At 32.5% G+C, this 17,088-nt stretch overlaps 1 long non-coding RNA gene and 1 other non-coding gene across 2 annotated transcripts; one reads left to right on the top strand and one right to left on the bottom strand.

Moving 5' to 3' along the window:
- The first annotated feature begins 240 nt into the window (after positions 1–240).
- On the top strand, positions 241–17,088 carry LOC125612856. Its single transcript, XR_007343330.1, has 3 exons — positions 241–553; positions 10,167–10,247; positions 15,573–17,088. It is a non-coding gene; the product is annotated as an uncharacterized LOC125612856 (long non-coding RNA).
- On the bottom strand, positions 9,965–10,070 carry LOC125612901. The gene has a single exon (XR_007343388.1). It is a non-coding gene; the product is annotated as a U6 spliceosomal RNA (small nuclear RNA).

Genomic DNA, 17,088 nt, shown 5'->3' with positions numbered 1-17,088 from the left:
GTCAATGAAGGTGATTTTTCAGTATTGTCTTGTCCTTCAGTAAACATAATGAAAGCTAATTGGGTATTGTTTTATTGTTAATGAAACTATAAGCCATTAGTTGCCACAAAATGTGTTAATATCTCCATCTCATAATCAGTGGAAATACTCTAGGTTATGTCAAAGAATCAGCATCCTACTGATAAATATAATGATGAATTTATTGTGAGAATTTGGCATTATACATCGGTGGGAGTTGGTTTTAGGCTATATAAATCTGTTTGGTGTTTGGTGGTAGAGTCTAGAGTTGACAGAGCAGACTATCAGAAAGGGAAGATAATTGTTAGGAAGGCAGAGAAAGGACAAGCATGAGAACAAACTGAAATCTTCATTTTTTTCTTTCTCTGCCTCTGAGACTTCAGATTTGATAATGAGGGCATCATATAGAGAAATATGTTGTCCTTCATCACAGAGCAAAAGAACTACCTGCCAAATGAGATCATTGAGAGCCACAGGGAGCCACAGAAGCCATAGGAACTGAGTCTAACGCCCTCACAGTCCTGGTGGGTCAATGGTAAGTGACAACATGGTAAACTGAATGAGTGCCTGCTATGTTGAACTGATCTTTGAAATGTATGAACAGAGTTGTTCTCCCACATCTACCTAACTAATTCTTGTACAAAAATAATCTTTAATGTCTTAAATTAATTCAGAGCAATGTGGGAAGGCAATGCTAGGAAACATGGTTTTAGTTTAGCTAAGTGAACTATACATATCTACCCAACTATAAACAATAATTGCTATGTAGATTTACATGACCATGAACTGTGTATTTGAATTTCTGTTGTACTTCCCATTCTTACCAATATTTGGTACTGCCCAACTTTTTTATGTTTTTACTGTTCTGTTCAGCATAAAATTATATCTCACTTTGGTTTTAACTTGCATTGCTCTGAATTCATGATGTTTTATATACATAAGCTTATTGATCATTTCTGTTTCTCTTCTGTGAAAATGCCTTAGCTTGCCCAATTTTTCTTTTGAGTGGTTAAAATTTATTAATTTGAAGAACTTCCTATATTCTTCTAAATTCTTTGTTGATATATAATTTTCAAGTATTTTTCTTTGTGTTTTTTCTCAACTCCTGGATTATTTAGAAATACATAACTTAATTTCTAAACACTTGCAGGTATACTAGGGTATCTTTTTGTTAGTAATTCACAACTTACTTCCATCATCATTATAAAAATGACTCTGTATTAATTCAACCTGTTTAGATTTGTTGAGACTTGCTTTATGACTCAGACTATGATTAATTTGGGGAAAGGTTTCATGTAAGCTTAAGAATAATGTATATTCTGAAATGTTCTGTGTTGGTAATTCTATATATATGGAATCAAATTTGTGGTCAAAACATCTGTAACAGTACTAATTATCTTTTGTCTGTACTTCTAAAAGTTGTTAAAATCTCTCAGTATATTTTTGAAGCTACTTGTCTTTTTAATCTTGCCAGTACTTGCTTTATATATTTTAAACTCCTCCATTGAGTGTACATATATTTTGCATTGATATATCTTCTGGTAGTTTACCCCATTTACCCTGTTTCATTTCACTAGTTTTTTTTTTTATCATATCTAATTTGGTATTAACTGCATTTAAGTTTCATTTCAATGATATTAGTTTTTAATTCTAAAATTTCTAGAAAATTTTCTCTCCAAAATTCTTGTTTTATAGTATTTTTTCCTTTGTTAATATTTTTGATACTTTTTCCTAAACATTTTATCAATTTGTTTTTGTTTTTATATATAATAATTCCTATATTTGATGTTCTTGAATTTTTTAAATTATTCCTTTTATGTTTATGTTCATTGAAACTTTATTTTCAAAGTATTGGTATTTTTTTTCACATTGCCTCCATTTTTTCTTAAGCTTGAAAGATGAAATAAAGTTCTAAAATATTTCAATTGTGATTTTTTTTCCCCTGGAGAAATGTGTATTTTTTTTTAATTCTGAAAACAGAGCCATCTATTCCTACACATTAGTCTTTTGCTTTTGTTGTTATTTCTTCTTTTTGTAAAATTTGTTTTTAAAGCAAAGCTTTATGAGCTTCAATGTACTTAAAATAATTTATGGTAAAAACAGAACTTTCTATCATAGTTTGTTTGCCATACTATTAGAAGTGGTTGATTTTATTTATGAAAATTTTTCACTAAAATTTTTAAAATTCTTGTGTAACTTAATCTAGGAATATTTTTACTTAGTAGTAATTTATTTGTTTAAACATTCTTGCATATAAGTTAACATCGATATATTTGTATATGAATTTAGATATTGATTTAACTCTAGCCTTATTTATTCTATTTCTGTGATTTGGAGTAACTTATTTAATAAACCTTTGCAAGTAACTTTCTTTGTTTTTACTGTGGACAATGATTATAATTTTTCATAAAAAGGAAAAATATTATTAATATTTACATTGCTAATAAAAATAATTAATGTAGGTTATAAGGTGAAAATTTCATTTTATGCTATTCTAAATTGATAGCTAATTTCCTTGACAGAGTTTTTTTTCCCCTATTGTTTAGGATGCATTTTAGACGTCATTATGTGTTTCAGTGGAGTACCATTTGTTTCTTTGTCAAATAGCAGTTATTTCAAATGCCATTTTTAGTAAAACATTTAATACAGCACAGAATGATTTTCTCAACTCTCTTCTTTCTCAAATTTATCTCCTAATTGACTGTCAAGAAGTGATTAGTATGTTCATTATTATAATTAATTTTGAATATTAACAAGTATGTATAATCTAAGGATGGTTAATACTGCACTTATATGGTGTTCCATTTTTGTATATCTATACACACTATTTATAATTATAATTAAAAGCATTTTCCATATGAAGTCTTTGAAATTAAGTTTTGTCAGCCTTTTAAAGAATTGATCAATTCATTGCAAGAAATCACAATTTCTGTATATATATCAGTGTTTCATAGAACATTCCTCATTATTATTAGAGTTGTTATGATTACAGATACAGTAACCAGTACCTCTTTATTTCTCATGATAGCGATTCAAGTTGAGATCCCTATTAAAATTTATATTCAATGCTATAATTAGAAATATGAAAGAACAGATGGCATACTACTTAAAATTCTGTTTCACTAAGGAAACTACATGTTCTGAAAAACCCTAATTGCAACATTTTAGCATGTTTAGATATTAAAAATCTATTGCATTTTACAATCTTGTTAGCAGTTTCTGCCAAGAAGAATATAAGTAAATGGAAAATGTATAATTTTTTTGGATAATTTCTCTATGCATGAGTCACCAAAATAATCTGCTAAAAAGGCAATGAGGAAATATTAAATTTCTCAAGATAAAATTGTGAATGAAACAAGATTATTCCTTTAAAATTTAAAATAGACATCACAAAAAGAAAAAAATATCAATAGTTTATGAAAGTTTACAGTATCATTGAACTTAGTTTGAATTATCATATATTCAGGTGAACTATAGATCACTTGCATTGACATTTATCTAATTACAGTAATAACCATCACTCAAAACTAGAAACTACTGTCCTCATTTTGAGAATATGAGGCAAAAAAGAAACACATAATGCTAAGTAGTTTTCCCAAGAGTATTTACTAGAAAGTTAAAGTAATGAAGATTATGAATGTGAAGTTAAAGTAAAGCTCTCATTTTATTTTAAGTTTACACTGTACTGAAGGTGATGAAGCTCTATTGCACGACCATGAAAACTGTACATTCTGTCGGCATAAGTTGAGCGTGTGGAATTTCAAAATTTAACAAGAAATTTTGAAAAGCTTCTATGGAAATGACAGTATTGAAAACTCAGTGGTAGATAGAATGGACAAAACAAGCCCTTATACTTAGAGATCTGGATCAATCAGTGTGGGATTTTAGTATTAAACACGAGTTAATTTCTCATGCACATTACACGTATTTTTCAAAGGCATTTTGGCAAGGTTTTGTCATTATTTAGATAATGCTCTGTGAGTTTATTCTGATTATAAACAATACATACTTACTGAAGACATAGTTGGGAAAGAAATATGACCAATAATATTAACATTTCTAAGCTCACATTTTCACCTCCAATTAAGATAACACTGGAGTGTGTTTTGCTGTCTTTTAAAAATCTGACTTCACAAAGTATGAAATTACTAAGGTTTATTGTGGAAAAATCTAAAATACATATAAGCATAAAAAAGAAAAGAAGAATAGTAGCAATGTGACCACCCTGAGTTATTTTTTCTATTAATACTTGCTTTTTTCAGTAACATTTATATACTTATAGTATTTTAAAATTTGCAATATAAAAAAGTTAATGTCTTTATGTTTTCACTTAAGTTTGCATTAAAAGCATTTGGCTATTCATTCCCACGATTGAAGGTAGTAAAATTTATAAAGCTTTGTAGACATATCTTTGTTCATATTTCTGACTTTCTTGATGATAGATATGTTGAACTGGAGCATGTTTAAGCTGATGAATCTGAGTTTTTAATTGGTAGGGTGCACACTGTCTAATGGCTCTGCAGAATATTCTTAAATTCCCCAAAATGATGTCAGAGTGATTTTTAGCCCTGTTTTCTGCCAGTATTGAGTTGTAAACCCTTCTAAAATTTCATGATATTTTATGCAAAATGGTATCTCTTTCTTATATTGACTTTCATTTTTATATTATTTGCAGACTGCCTAAACATTCCCCCGAATCTTATTAACCATTGTAATTTTTTCTTAGCACAATTCATTATGTGTCCTCTGCATAATCATGGCTCTGCCAGGAAGATCTTTGACAATGGAAATTTCTAGCTGGTATTAAGGTTTCAGAGGAAAGGAGCAGAGGTAAGCTGAAAAGCAACCAGTGGGCTCTTATGTAGAGTCAGGTTGATGGAATCGTACACCACAGACTCTGTTCATCCAAATTTTGACTTTATATCTTACCACCAATTGTATGACTCTGGCCGTCTGTGCATGAGTGTTCTCATAGGACATTTAAATTATTTTGCAGTCATGTACTACATAATGAGGTCTTGGACAATGAAGAATGACATATATAATGGTGGGCCCCTGAGATTATGTCACTGAGTGACATCGAAGCGATCTTGATTTGTTTAAGTACCTTCTATGATTTTTGTCCAGTAATGAAATCACTTAATGACACATTTTTTGACTGAATTTTTCATTTTCAAATTTCTATTTGATTCCTTTTCATAATTTCCTTTTATTTGGATTATCTATCTTTTGAGATATCCCTCTCCTGATGATCTGTAGCTCTTTGTCCAGGGTGTCCTTTGGCTTTTTTGAGTATAATTATAGGTCATCAAATGGGTGAGAGTATACAAGGGCTTGGCTGTCATGATCATGATGCCACTCTAGCAGTAATGCCTCTGCCCTCGTGAACTCATCACCTCCTGAAGGTCACACTTTCCAAAACTCTTGCTTGTATTGGGGATTAAGTTTCCAACACACAACTTAGAAGATACAATAAACCATAGCAAGGGGTAATTTAAAGACAGTTTTGTGGGAAAAAAATACACGTGAAGCACTAGACTAATACTTGGTCTCCCCATAATAAATTCTCAGTAAATGTTAGTTCATTGTTACATGAGATCACCTTGACCCAGCCTTAGGTTTGGTAGTGTGAAAACTGTCACCACAATCACTGAGAAAGACTTCCTAATCACATAAAATTCCTAAGTGACAACTAAGCCATCCTTATTATGAGTTTAGGTAAATCTTAATGAATATATCTGGCTTTACATATAGCCTAATATATTTAAGATGATCAATAGCAAATAAAACCTGTAACAGAAACCACTGAAGTTCTTCTCAGTTTGGTGAGGTAAGACCAGGCTTTTGGCAAGGCTATGATAAAGGAAGTTGCTTCTGATGCAAATAAAAGATTTGGATGAATAAAAGCCCCTGAAACATTCAAAAGAAAGAATCATAACTCAATGAAGAGAACCCTAATTAAATTCATTGGGATTCTTGCTTGGCACACTTGAAAATAATAAAACAAGAAACAAGAAAAAAATATTTAGAGCAATTTGAAATCTCACCTTATAATTATAAAGGTATTTAAATTTTATTTTTTATATGTTAAAAAATCTTTGGAAAAATAGTAAGAAAATTAAAGAAAATTAACTTCAAAAATTTTAAGGAATATTTTCTACCATTTAAATTTATAAAAAATCAAACATGTTTTAAACAGTTTGCATTTAGACACATAAAAGTTTAATTCTAAAAGGTAATTGCCACAATTATGTCATATAATGACTATAATTTTTATATGTTAAAACTTCACAAAAATAAAAATGTAAAACAATTCCTTGTCATTAGTCAATTCCCAGAAAGAAGAAATTCTAAGGGAGAAGAGAAAAGAAAACTAAGGAGATGAATGAGCTTCTAGGTATTGGGTTCTGCACATAAGTTAACTACTTAATTACAAAAAAAAAAACTGTTTGAAGTGAAAATGTGTCCATTTAATTGGTAAAAACTGAAACTAAGGAATCTTCACAGTTGGGTAATAATAAAGAAGCTACTGTGGGCTGGGGATGTGGCTCAAGTGGTAACGCACTCACCTGGCATGTGTGGGGCGCTGGGTTTGATCCTCAGCACCACATAAAAATAAAATAAAGATGTTGTGTCCATTGAAAACTGAAAAATAAATATTAAAATATTCTCTCTCTTCTCTCTGTCTCTCTCTTAAAAAAAAAAAGCTACTGTCCTTTCCTACACACAAGGGGCAAACTCAATCTTAGTAAGAATCTCATTAGAGTCAAATAAAATTATAGTCTGGTATTTTTATTTATCATGCAGTGCAAGTTTATTTTCAACTAAAATCATCGAAATCTTGTATAAATATTATCATAATGCCACTTGCAAGTTAAAAAGACAGACAAATGTAAATCAATTGTGGGATATGATTTTGATGAGTTGTTTTGCATTATTAAATTAATGGTTATGAAGATGGCAACATGAAAAGTTCTTTGATGTAATGATTATGTGGAAAAGAATATATAAAATTCACCCTTCTATCTTTAACAAGAGTAGTAAGCATATAAAAAAAGGATTGGAAAATACATTATGTGCTGATTGTGCTTCTTTGTTCCTTTCTCTATTTTTCCATTTTTTTTCTATTATGTACTTGTTTCTTATATATGAAACTCTGAACAACAATTTTCAAAAGAAAATGAAAGGATGGTATGAATATGTTAGGATAAAAAATTTGTTAGTATTTATTTTCTTTCATGCCTTTCTCACCAAGGCAACATGATCTCTTTTCCAACCTGAAACCTATCAACGGCCACCTGGGTTACCTTCATACTCTCTGCCAGTTGGCACAATGCAGCATAGACTCATGTTTACATGAGAGAATTGGGGGCAAGGGGTGACAGGCACTGCTTTACAGTAGACTGTGCTGCAACTCCCTGTGATTTTTAAACTGTATAAAATTTGACAATTCAGAATCCCTTGATAAAGACAGAACTTAAATGTCATTTTTTGACAACTACTGAATAAAAATGATATAATATTAATATGAGTCTCAATTTTACTGACTTTGGCTTACATCTATACTAAGTAGGAACTTGACCATTTAACTTTTAGACTTCAAATAATTCTGAGAATCTCCAGGATATTTCCCAGGGACTCATGCATGCTTCAAATGAAAGGCTCATCCAGAGATTACTAAGGACAGTAATAGATTACTCATTATTGAGTCATAATATGCTTCACTATTCTTTCGTTTGCTAAATCAGCTAGCAAAGAAGGAAAATGTAATTAGAAATTCTGTCTACCTGTTATCTTCCTCAATTTTGTTAATAATTTCTGAAGAAGAAATTTCAATTGGGTATTCAAGGGTATTTTCATCTTTAGTGTTGTAATATTGCCAGTTATCACCTTTAATGGATGTTGTTCTGTGATAATAATGTATTTGTCATCAATAATAGAAACATTTTTCTAGAATTATGATTCGCCATTGAATTATGATTGTCTAATATTACCACACAAATGTGAAATTTGTGGTTAAAAAAAGCTTGAGATTAAGCCAAATGTGAAATTCATCTGTAAAAAAACCATAGCTTTTAATCAAATTATTTACCAAATACATGAAAATAAGTAACAATTTAAATAAAAATTGTATGATTTTTAAAGAACAGATAAAAATGCTACCTTAATATTTTTAAAACCTTGAAAGCAAATTTATAGCTTATCCATCAAGAAGTGACTACTTATATATAATTTTTAATAGTGCTCTTAGTTTTCAACCATATGGGATGACCAATACTTACAATTTAAAGAGAGATTGGAAAATTTAAATTATTGGATACACATAAACTGAATTTTAAGGAAACTGAATTTTAAATATCTACCCTATATATGTGATATGTCAGTGTGCACTATTTTAGTAGTGGAAATTTCTTGTTTCTGGATAGAGGAATTCATGAACTCGATAGCAATTCTATTTTAATACAATGAATACAGTGCTTTGTATTAAATGTCTATTATTCTTTAATAAGTTATGAAAAACTTAATTGCTTGAAAAAACAAACATATATTGTATCACAGTTTGTGAGCTCAAGAATCTGGGCACAGGTTAGCTGGGTCCTAGGCTTCAGGTTCTCAGAGGTGTGAACAAAGTGTTGGCCAGGGCTGGGGTCTAATCTGAGGCTCAACTGGAGAAGGATCTGCTTCCACACTCACATGGTTGTTGAAAATATTTAGGTCCTTGGAAACTATTGAATGGCAGGCCTCAGACCCTCTGTGGCCATAAGCCACAGGCGGCAGTTTGTCCCGGCCATCACATCAGACTCTCTACGTTCCAGTTTTTTTTTCATCAAAATCAGTGAGGCAGTGACACAACAGAACCTGCAGACCACACAGATGTTATGATCCTGTGTGGTGCAACCTTGGAATTACCATCCCATAATGTTTTCCTTGTTCTAATAGTTTTAAGAAGGTCACAGGTCCTGCCTTTCTCCAGGGAATGGAATTACAGGAGACACATATAGCAGGAGGTGGGAAATTTGGGAATCACTTTGGAGTTTGTCTGCCATGGTTTTTAATATAGAGAAGTATCCAGAAGTAATTAAGCAATGCATGTGTGCATACATGCGTGTGAGTGTGTTATGAAATACATATCATTGTGTGAATGAAAAGACTCAAATAGTATATTTTTTGTTGTTTTATGATATCAGGTAATTTTTTTAAGGTCCAAAGGTGGCACTTTTTTGTAAATCCTAAAGATATTATTTTTAGTGCTTTATAGTTATATACAATTGTGTTGTTAATTTTTTTGGGGGGAGGTACTAGGGATTGAACTCAAGGGCACCCTATCCCTGAGTCATATCTCCAGCCTATTTTGTTTTTTTATTTAGCGACAGGGTCTCCCTGCTTAGTGCCTCACAGTTGCTGAGGGTGACTTTGAACTTGTAATGCTCCTGACTCAGCCTCCCCAGCTGCTGGGATTACAGGCATGTACCACCATACCCGGCTTAATAGTGGTGTTCATTTTGACAGAATCATACCTGCATGGAATATAATTTGCTGCATTTTAGGCTCCAGTATTCCCTCTTTTACCCCCCCTGGACCCCTTCCTTTATTCTACTGTGTTTTTTCTTCTATTTATTCATTATTTTAAAATAGTTGCTTTATAGGTATATGTAAAAGCAGAATTCACTGTGGTATATTCATATATGTACATAGCCTAATTTAGTCAACTCCATTCCACAGTTCTTCCCTTTTCCCATTCCTTGCCCCTCCATCCTCCTTCTCTACTCCATTGATTTCTCTTTATTTTCCTGGTGTCCGTCCCTATTTTTTCCCTTGTTTTGCTGTAGCTTCCACATATGAGAGAAAGCATTTACCCTTGACTTTGAGTATGGCTTATTTCACTCGGCATGATGTTCTCTGGTCCCATCCATTTGCCAGCAAATGCCATTTCATTCTTCTCTATAAAAATATGGTACACTTACTAAATTTGCATGTCATCTTTAATGCAGGGAACATGCTAAACTTCTCCACATGGTTCCAGTTCTAGTATATATGCATCTGAAGTGAACATGGAAATGTGGCTTTTTAAAAAATGATAGCAATAAAGATACATCAAAGCCCAAATGTATAGTACAGGACAGATCTTTTCTTTTTTTCTTTTTCAGATACAGGGTTGGTAATTTTCACATAAATACTATGAAAAGAATGCTGAAGATTATACAGGATGAAGAAAAGGTTCGACCAAGGTTACAAAGAAAATACTCTTTCATCCAATCTAAGAGATACTAATTGTAAATGTACCATTAACTTATATACCACTGAAAATCAACGTGAATCATTCCACAGTGACGTGGTACTTTCTTCTATCTTGGAATTGTGTACTTCTGGAATGACTTCTTTTTGTCTTAATTTGTTATATAAATGTCCATATATTTATGTTTTACATATGTTAAAAGAAAATACAAATGAAAAAATTTGATAACGTAATCCTAAAACCTCTTTCTATTCAATCTAATTTCTCTGGATAAATCTTTTGATGTTTCACACACGTGGTCCTTTCCTAGCTCTATAACACTCTAATATCAGAGAGTTAGCGGAAAATTTATTAAGGAATCCATAAAAGAATTTGGAGCTTGTATATTAGAACAAAATTGGCTTTTCCGTATGAAGAACTGGATTTTTCCTTCTTCCTTAGGACTGTTGGTGAACTAACCAACATACCACTAATCCCACCTCTTCCTTACAACCACTTGTTTCTAGGGATAAAATGTATTCAACTATCATATTCAAATTTTGGTCCAAGCCATTAGCACCTATGCTACCAGTTTCGACTCTGAAACTTGCATTGCTTGCTTATATATAGGCAATGACCACTCCATCCTGACTGGCCAACAGCACTTGTTGCTGTTTCTTAGGTTCAGAGATGGTAAATTGTGAAAAAAACATGTGCCTGAAATACAGAATTAGACCTCTAATTTAAACTCAGATCCATATAATGCCAAAGTCGATTATCTTTTTTTCTCTATCCTATAACTCTTTAAGAAATAGCAGTCTATGTAATTAAAAGCTGATAGATTTTAGTGTGAGGTCCTTGCAGGTATGTTCAGCTAGTACTTCCTTTACAATAGTAAAAGCTACTATAACCTGGATGTTTCTCACATCTTGCAAACAATCAAAGGAAAATATTCTTTCTCAAGAAAAGTTTTAAGTTAGACCTGTAACTTTACATTTTGGAGCTATAAAATTGTTCTGAACTCAGTGTTCAGAACTTAAGAGTTCTTCAAAAGTGGTTTTGATTGCAGCTTCCTGTCAAGGTACAGGTAATAATAAACAAACAAACAAACAAACAACAACAACAAAAACAAAAATATATATATATATATAATTGCTTTGTAAAAAAATTAGTTCAGGGTATTAAATCTGTTTTTAGGCTATTTTCTAAAATTTACTTTCAAAATTTAAAAACACTATTGTTACTTTGTACTTTATTCATAAATTATAAGTAATGAATTTGCCATTTTAAGAGTTCTAGATTTAATATAACTAATATATGAAATAATTAACTCTTAATTTAATATTTATATGACATTTACTAAAAAATCAAATTCTTTATGTAAACTTAAGGTTTAGATAATGCAAAAAAGTGAAATTTTAAAAACAAAATATTTAACCAGGCAAAAATATGAATTACTGAAACATTTGCAGAAAAATCATGAAGGGAGAAATATCAATATAACTATGCCAAAAGTCAAGTCTCAAAGGATTTTTGATGCAATAAATGGATATAAACACAAATTATTTTTAATGAATATTCTAGAGTGAAATTAGGAACATTTTTTTGTCACTGATATACAGAAATGCCTTTGATTTATGCGTGTTGATTTTATATCCTGCAACTTTGCTGAATTCATTTATTAGTTCTAGTAGTTTTTTTGTAGACCCTTTTGGGTCTTCTAGGTATAGAATCATGTCATCTGCAAATAGTGATAATTTAAGTTCTTCCTTTCCTATTTTTATGCCTTTAATTTCTTTCGTCTGTCTAATTGCTCTGGCCAGTGTTTCGAGAACTATATTGAATAGAAGTGGTGATAGAGGGCATCCCTGTCTTGTTCCAGATTTTAGGGGGAATGCCTTCAATTTTTCTCCATTGAGAATGATGCTAGCCTGAGGCTTAGCATAGATAGCTTTTACAATGTCGAGGTAAGTTCCTGTTATCCCTAGTTTTTCTAATGTTTTGAACATAAAGGGATGCTGTACTTTGTCGAATGCTTTTTCTGCGTCTATTGAGATGATCATATGGTTCTTATTTTTAAGTCTATTGATGTGGTGAATAACATTTATTGATTTCCGTATATTGAACCATCCTTGCATCCCAGGGATGAATCCTACTTGATCATGGTGCACAATTTTTTTGATGTGCCTTTGTATCCGATTCGCCAGAATTTTATTGAGGATTTTTGCATCTAGGTTCATCAGAGATATTGGTCTGTAGTTTTCTTTCTTTGAGGTGTCTTTGTCTGGTTTCGGAATCAGGGTGATGTTGGCCTCATAGAATGAATTTGGCAGAGCTCCTTCTTTTTCTATTTCCTGAAATAACTTGAAAAGTATTGGTATTAATTCTTCCTTAAAGGTTTTGTAAAACTCCGCTGTATACCCATCCGGTCCTGGGCTTTTCTTGGTTGGAAGTCTTTTGATTGCTTCTTCTATTTCATCTATTGTTATTGGTCTGTTTAAGTTGTGAGTATCCTCCTGACTCAGTCTGGGCAAATCATATGACTTAAGGAATTTATCGATGTCTTCACTATCTTCTATTTTATTGGAATATAGGTTTTCAAAATAATTTCTAATTGTCTTCTGTATTTCTGTAGTGTCTGTTGTGATATTGCCTTTTTCATCCCGTATGTTAGTGATTTGAGTTCTCTCTCTTCTTCTCTTCGTTAGCATGGCTAAGGGTCTGTCGATCTTATTTATTTTTTCAAAGAACCAACTTTTAGTTTTGTTAATTTTTTCAATAGTTTCTTTTGTTTCAATTTCGTTGATTTCCGCTCTGATTTTAATTATTTCTTGCCTTCTGCTACATTTGCTGTTGTTTTGCTCTTCCTTTTCTAGGGCTTTGAGATGAAGTGTGAGCTCATTTATTTGTTGGTTTTTCCTTTTTTTGAGGAATGACCTCCAAGCGATGAATTTCCCTCTTAAAACTGCTTTCATTGTGTCCCATAGATTCCGATATGTTGTGTCTGTATTTTCATTTATCTCTAAGAATTTTTTGATTTCCTCCTTTATGTCTTCTGTAACCCATTGATCATTCAGTAACATATTGTTCATTTTCCATGTGATGTAGGATTTTTCCTTCCTTCTTTTATCATTGATTTCCAGTTTCATTCCATTATGATCAGATAAAATGCATGGTATTATCTCCACCCCTGTATATTTACTGAGGGTTGCCCTATGGCATAATATATGGTCTATTTTTGAGGAGGATCCATGTGCTGCTGAGAAAAAAGTATATCCACTTGATGATGGTTGATATATTCTATATATGTCAGTTAAGTCTAGGTTGTTGATTGTGATATTGAGTTCTATAGTTTCTTTATTCAGCTTTTGTTTGGAGGATCTGTCCAATTGTGAGAGAGGTGTGTTGAAGTCACCCATAATTATTGTGTTGTGGTCTATTTGATTCTTGAACTTGAGGAGAATTTGTTTTATGAACGTCGCAGCACCATTATTTGGTGCATAAATATTGATAATTGTTATGTCTTGTTGGTGAATGGTTCCTTTTAACAGTATATAATGTCCTTCCTTATCCCTTTTGATTAATTTAGTCTTGAAGTCAATTTTATTCGATATGAGGATGGCCACCCCTGCTTGCTTACGAGGACCGTGTGCGTGGTATATTTTTTCCCAACCTTTCACCTTCAGCCTGTGTATGTCTTTTCCAATCAGATGTGTCTCCTGGAGGCAGCATATTGTTGGATTTGTTTTTTTAATCCATGTTACCAGCCTATGTCGCTTTATTGGAGAGTTTAAGCCATTAACGTTTAGAGTTACTATTGATATATGGTTTGTACTTCCAGCCATGTTTGATTATTTATCTTCTTTTTTTTTTTTTTTTTTTAATTTAGTTTGTTTCTCCATGGTTAGCTTTCCCCCCGCCCTCTGTCTTTATAGAGGCACTTCCCACTGATGGTTTTGGTTATTGTTTTTCATTTCTTCCTCGTGTAGTGTTTTGCTCAAGATGCTTTGCAATGCTGGTTTTCTGGCTGCAAATTCTTTTAGCTTTTGTTTATCATGAAAGATTTTTATTTCGTTGTCGTACCTGAAGCTTAATTTTGCTGGATACAGAATTCTTGGTTGGCATCCATTGTCTTTCAGTGTTTGAAATACGTTGTTCCAGGATCTTCTCGCTTTCAGCATCTGTGATGAAAAATCCGTTGTTAACCTTATTGGTTTACCCCTGAATGTAATCTGCCTCCTTTCTCTTGTAGCTTTTAATATTTTCTCTTTGGTCTGTATATTGGATATCTTCATAACAATGTGTCTTGGCATTGGTCTACTGTGATTTTGTGTGCTCAGTGTCCTATATGCATCTACAATTTGTATATCCGTTTCCTTTTTTATTTCTGGAAAGATTTCTGTAATTATTTCATTCAGCAGGTTACTCATTCCCTTGGTTTGAAACTCTGTACCTTCCTCTATCCTGATGACTCGTAAGTTTGGTTTTTTTATGTTATCCCATATCTCTTGGATGTTTTTCTCGTGATTTTTAACCAGCCTTTCTGAGTTGGCTAGACTCTTTTCAAGATGATATATTTTGTCTTCATTATCTGACGTTCTGGCTTCTACTTGCTCCACTCTGTTAGTGATACTCTCAATTGAGTTTTTAATTTGGTTTATCATTTCCTTCATTTCTAAAATTATTGGTTTTTTTTATAATCTCTATCTCCTGATAAAGATGCTTAACTTCTTCTTTTATCCGTTTATGTAATTCATTTTTTATGTGTTCTTTCACTGTTTGGATTTGCTGTCTTGTATCCTCTTTAAGGTTCCATTCCATCTGTCTAAGGTATTCCTTGAGTTCTTTATATGATCATTTTTCTGATGACTCTAGGTCCTCCTGAATATTTAGGCTGTCCTTCATTGTTTGTACTCCTTTTCTTCCTTGCTTTTTTATGCTGCTCTTGTTACTGTTGTATTCTCCTAGCAGAATACAACAGTTACTAATAGGGCATTATGTAAAAATGTGGATGTGTAACCGATGTGATTCTGCAATCTGTATTTGGGGTAAAATTGGGAGTTCATAACCAACTTGAATCTAATGTATGAAATATGATATGTCAAGAGCTTTGTAATGTTTTTGAACAATCAATAAAAAAGGAACATTTTTTAAGAGAATCATATATTCCAGAGGAATGAATTTTTTAAAAAATTAAAGGGGTTCAAGAGGTTGCCACTGCTATTCAATTAGGTCTATGGGACTATTTTAAGACTATGTTTTGTCTTTCATTTGTATAAAAATATTTGCTTGGTCCCTCATTTCCATCTTCTTCTGATGCTTTTCTCCTTATGTGAAGGTATATGAGATTGAAGAAACCACATGCATCCAACTGGCCTCAGGCTTGTGTGGAATGCACAGGCTGGTTTCCCTGCATCTCCTGGATGAACTTTTGTCTTTCTGGCTGTTTCTGGTATTGATGTTGCTATCTAATGATTATGTTTCTCTTGGTCCATTACTAGTCTTTCCATGTGGGCTTCGTAAATGGATCTCATCTCAACTCCTGCTGGTGAAGACAAGGGGACTGTGTGTCTTCTATTCTATGGCAGCCTAACTCCAGCATCTGCTAGGGAAGCCCCTCACATTGCTTTAACAGACCCAGCCATTGGCTCAGTGGCTCTTAAGGCAGCTCCCTGACTCACAGGGCACTGAACCCACCCAGGAAAGCTAAACTCCAGTGCCTGACTCACTGAACCTGATTACATTGTGTTATTTCTGTTGTTGGATCTAAGCATGCTTTTAAGAATTGGAACACAGTGAGTTGTATTATTTGTGCTGCCCTCAATTTGCCCAGTGTCCTCCCACTATTCTGTGAGCCCAGTCCCAAGGAAAACAGGAGATATATGTTACATAGTCTTTTGATTCTACAAATACCCTTTTCTGAAATATGTGGGCTTTCCTTACATCATATTAACATTTCCTCTTTCCTAGCTCCAATAAATATTTAATCTTCAATGGAAAATAGAGATATTCTGATTAATCACTTTAATTAAACTATGGGAGAACCTCAGGCTGGATCCTCCAAATCCCATTATGATAGAATTTGGGATGCAGCTTTCCTATATAATAATTTGGCTTCTAGAACTAATTAATCCTATTTTTATGAATGACTGGATGTGACTACTGCAATTTTTTAATGTTAACATAACCAAATTCTATTTTTTTTGTGTGTTTATTATAATAATGCATCTGATTACAAAAAATCTACATAACAAAAATCAAAGTTTCCTTTTGTGGAGATTTATATTCAAATACTACAATATTCATGTTACCCATTAACTCTGGAAGAGTAATTTAGAGGGGTCTGGTTCTCCTAGTGAGTGCTCTGAGCCCCTGACAGAGTTGAAAGAAGAGTAATAAAACTTTGAGTAATATCCAAAGTCTATCTGTATATCTCTCTGTCCCAATTATACAGCAGCAATCCTATTTTCCCAGTTAGTATGGGTTAATGCCTTTTTCCCACACCAAAACATCCTTTTCTATATATTTATCTGATCACATTCTCATTTTCCAATGCAGTGGAAACATTACTATGTCTCCTGGTGGAAATAATTCTGTTGAGTGTCAAAATATCATAATTACATGATCCATAGTGGGAACCAGAATAAAGCATTTGCTACTGAGTCAATAACTGCTGCATCATTAATTTCTAGACCATGGGCAAAACAGCAACACATATGGATGCTTGTGCTGATATCTTGCAAGGAAGAAGAGATCAAATGCTTTTAATTTCACTACAGCTCTTTTCTGGCGACCTGGATACCTGGGAAGAAGCAGCAAATTCAAAATGATACAAGTTACTTTCAAAATTTGAA

The sequence above is a fragment of the Marmota marmota genome, unplaced genomic scaffold (genome assembly GCF_001458135.2).
Source record: "Marmota marmota marmota unplaced genomic scaffold, marMar, whole genome shotgun sequence".
NCBI classification, from domain to species: Eukaryota; Metazoa; Chordata; class Mammalia; order Rodentia; family Sciuridae; genus Marmota; species Marmota marmota.
Note: the sequence above shows the minus strand (reverse complement) of the source record. Positions and strands in the feature narration are given on the sequence as shown.